General features: G+C 42.2%; 1 gene segment (V, D, J or C); it reads left to right on the top strand.

Moving 5' to 3' along the window:
- Nucleotides 1–4,400, top strand: part of LOC107834965 (T-cell receptor alpha chain V region PY14-like) — an 11,636-nt gene that overhangs the window by 6,616 nt on the left and 620 nt on the right.

Below are 4,400 nucleotides of genomic sequence, written 5' to 3'. Positions count from 1 at the left end.
CTGATTGGTTGAGTTGAAGTGGCCCCGCCCACTGACCTTAGATAAAAGTAGGCAGAAAACTCTCTGATTGGTTGAGTTGAAGTGGCCCCGCCCACTGACCTCAGATAAAAGTAGGGCTGAAACGATTCGAGTACCTGGATTATTAAAATTCCTCAAGGAAAATTTACCTGCCTCGAAGGTTCGTTAATTTATATTTTATTATTTAGCGCACCGTGTTCCGGCCGGGTTATTACTTTTGTTGCGCAGAGCTCTGACTTCCTCCTCTGAGTTGTTGAGGAAAGCTAAGTGTTAGCAGCATAACGTCAAAGCACAAGTTTTCAACTTTGGCCTGGGAGCATTTTATTGATTAATGATAATGTCCAGGTTGTTGTTGATTTTGGGGGGACCAAGATCTTTAAAATAATTGGCACAAAGCCTTTCTCCTCCTGCCTGGCGGTTCAGAGCGAACAGCGGGGATGACAGACTGAACACTGTGGGCGACAAAGATGTACGACAAGAGACAGAGACAACAGGTGACATTAAATACACCGGGGGTAATCACGGAACAAGAGACACCATCAAGAAAGGACGGCACACAGACTCACAGAATCAGAACCAAAAATAAACACAGAGAAACTCAAATCACTGCAGTCTGGCCCCAGTGATCAGTTCTGTTCTGCCTCCATTTCACATTTTTCAGAGCGTCGGGTCCGAAAAGGACAATAGGAGAGACAGAGGGACTCGCTGTGGTTTGGTCGCACCTTGCTGCTGCTCAGAGTCAAGATCTGCAGAACAAAGTGAACCAACCAGTTTTTTACTCTTGTAGACAAAACAAAAATAAAAAGCATCATTTTAAAGTTATTCATCACTGAAGCAACAATATAGTGATTTGAACATTACAAAACACAAAAATGATAAAGAAAAGCATCAACGATCTGAGAATGGTTTCCAGCACTGATCTGGGGTTTTAAATCCAAGAATTCATTGACCCACGTTCAGTTTTTGGAGTTGAGGCGTGTGACTGCGTGAACATGTGACATCATGTAAAATGGCTGAGCTGCAGGAAGTCGTTCTGCTGTTAAACTGCAGTGAGCTGCTCTGCTATCAATCAGTACTTGCTGCGCTGCTGCTCTGATGCTTTTATACCTGAACCCGGGACTGAGTGGCAAAAAATGTACAAGACAATTCAACTGCTAGGCACTGTTCAACCTAAAGAGGGCAGCACTGAGACGCATAAGGGCAAAATATTCAAGAACTAAACACATTTTCACGAAAGTGTCTAAATTTTCACAGAAACATAAAGCCAGAATCCAAAATAAACTGTTCAGTTGATCAAAAGTTGATTTTGGGGTTGGCTACACTGTCTGGGCTGAGATAAATGACATTAGAACAATGAAAAAAAATTCTGATTGTGAATTACATTGTTTTTGCATCGTTGATGCTTAAATTTCAAATGGAGCGAAGTGTAGAGCGAGCCAGGGCCGAGGTTGTCAACAAATCAGACTTTANTAACAGAGTAAATTATTTTTATTTCATTACATAAGCTGCATTAATACACTGATACTTCAGATTGAGATATTTACACAAAAAGTGAAAGAATAAAACATTTATTTATTAAACTGGGAACACTGGTCACAGGCTTCAGTCTGCTGGTCTCACTGGGAGAACTCAATGACTTCTGAGACGTCCTGGTTCACAGGCTGAAGCCAAGGATAAAAGAGAAATTATCCAAACGTTAATAGAAAATATGTTTCCTTCACATTCATAAAGCCATTTTCAGCATGTTGGGCTCTGACTCGTAGCATCTTTATAGCTAAATACCGACATGGAGAAGCTGAGCTGGAAACAGACTGAAGAGCAGCAGCTCCAGCTCTGATCCTGACTGATCTTTCCTCACTAAATCCTCTGGTTTCTAATGAACTTCTCCTCTAACAGCGGTTTCTCATCAGCTCTCATTAGAAAACAGTATGAAAACATTAGCTGCTAAGCTAACAATCAGCGGTTATTTCGGGCTAATTTAGCTACATAGGAAATATTTCTCGGTTGTTTAAAAGCGAATTTCTGGCTGCAAAGTAATTCTGATCTTTCATCCTCACCTGGGGAAGGTAATCCTAATGAGTCCAGTTTGTTTCGTAAATTAGTTGAAACACAGAACAGGACTGAAGGAGCTCCGATCCTCTGCTGCCACATAGAAAATGGCGGACGCTTTTACGTAGGACTCAGCGCTCAGTGAGGCGTCTAGTATTCATGTCTATGGTGGTAACAACCTCCTCAGCATGTCAGTGTTCTGCTTAGGCCTTGTTAAGAAAATACATTTAAAATAAGTTTTAAAACTTAACATGTCTTGATTGAAATAGCCTAATTATAGTTTTCAGATTAATAACTTATTCTGGCCTGTTGACCTTTATGTTGCCTGTAGTTACAGCAGATGGTTTGCTAAAATCTTTTGATCTGCCCTTTGTCTGTGTGGGAAACAATCAGGAGAAGTTCCAGCTTTTCACACTCATCTGTGAAAAGCCATAAAACAGCAGGAGTTCAGGAGAGTCTCTGCTTCCATTTTGTTTAGATAATGGGGACAAAAGGCCTTAAATCGTGACTTGCAGGGAGTTTTAGAGAGGGTCAGAGACAGATCCTGGTTGGATGAGCAAAGATACGCCTCATTGAATATATTAAAGACAAGAATACGTCTTTACTATAAAAGTTTGTACACAGAAGTAACAAATCAGATTTGCTCTTGCAATTCTCCAAAGACGTCTTTCTTTCTTTCTTTCTTTCTTTCTTTCTTTCTTTCTTTCTTTCTTTCTTTCTTTCTTTCTTTCTTTCTTTCTTTCTTTCGCACTGCATGCTGGGAGTTGGTGAAGGAGCGTGTGGTGAAAGAGCTGGGAGATTGAGAATTTCTAACTTTGTTTGTTCTATGTTTGTTGGGTTTTCTCCAAGTTTTGTTTAAAATAGTGTGGTTGTAGAGTTGGGTTGAGTGTAATTGGTTTCTTTTCTGTGAGTAACACCGGCATTTTTGCCTTTTTGGCAAAAATGCCGGAAATGGATTTGACCAAACTTACGAGACAACATGGTTTGAAGATCTTACCCATTAGTCCCACTATGACAGTAGAGGATTGTAGTTTGGCGGTGGGAGAAGTTGTAGGTTGTAGCAGCATTNAACATGTTTCCTCCACATGGAGGAGAAGTCTGGAAAGCTGCTGATTGTTCTCCTTTAATCAATCATCTCTATTGATCCATCTCTTCCTCTGCATGTTCTGTTCTTCCCCAGAGTGTAAAGGAGACTCAGTGACGCAGACAGAAAGAGAAGTTGTTGCTGCTGCAGGAGAAACTCGGACTCTGGGATGTACTTTTAAAGCCAGTGGTACAAATTATGCCTTGTTCTGGTATAAACAAGAAGAAAACAGTTTCCCAAAGTACATGTTGAAGCAGCTACATCTGCTAGTGCAGGTTATTTGGGACGACTTCAAGTCATCCTCCCTCCCCTCACAGGTAGCAGTGAAACATTACTGCCAGAATTAAGCTGTGACAGCTGGAGATCCCACATATTTTGCAGCTGAAAACCTCTGAAGAAGGCCGGTTAGCGAGTTGCTAACATGTAAACAAACACCGATTCCAGTTTGCAGCAGATGTCATGTCCCAAATTCACGCAGAGCCTCAGGAGGGCTGGGAATGAGCTGGATACATCCAGCAAGCAGCTCCAGGACGAGAAAGGTTGTCATGTTCTATGCATCGCACCTGTTTTAAGGAAGCCATCAGTTACCCGAAAATCGATTAAAACCCAGACATTGTCAATAAATAAAATCCCCCCAGTCCCAACTTGAAAACTGGACAATATGCTGCTAGCACTTAGCAACAACTCATAGGCGGAAATGAGCAATAGAGAAGAGAGTCTCTCTCCAAAGAGAGAGTGTCCCACCCTCGCCGTCGGTGCGCAGCATGAATAATCACCTGGCTGGAACATGGTGCGCTACACGATAAAACATAAAGAAGCTTTGAGGAATCGAGTTACTGAGACTAGGAATCATTACAACCCTGCAGGGTGAACAGCTGCTCCTTTCTGGCTTTTTGTGACAAATCAGGAAGATTCAACTGAATGAATCCTACATGAGATTAAAAAAAGTGCATTTTAACAGCAGCAGCTGATGTTTCTGTGGTCATTTATTCTCTTAACAATATCCAGTAAAACCAAACCAGTTCCTCCTGACCCACTGCCCAGCTGCTGGAGCCTCGTCTCCTCTCTGGTGAACTCCACCTCTCCTCTCCACCAGGGGGCGACATGCTCCAGCAGGCGGCGCTCTCCTTGTGCTCTGTGCTCCAGCATCGTGTCAATAAGAAGTGGTGCTGTGAAGAGAACAACAGTCAGACTGAATGTTGAACATCAGCTGCTTTCTCCTGCTGGTTTAAACCTTGTTGGACAGATG

Source organism: Poecilia formosa, unplaced genomic scaffold (genome assembly GCF_000485575.1).
Source record: "Poecilia formosa unplaced genomic scaffold, Poecilia_formosa-5.1.2 Scaffold871, whole genome shotgun sequence".
Lineage (NCBI taxonomy): Eukaryota > Metazoa > Chordata > Actinopteri > Cyprinodontiformes > Poeciliidae > Poecilia > Poecilia formosa.
Note: the sequence above shows the minus strand (reverse complement) of the source record. Positions and strands in the feature narration are given on the sequence as shown.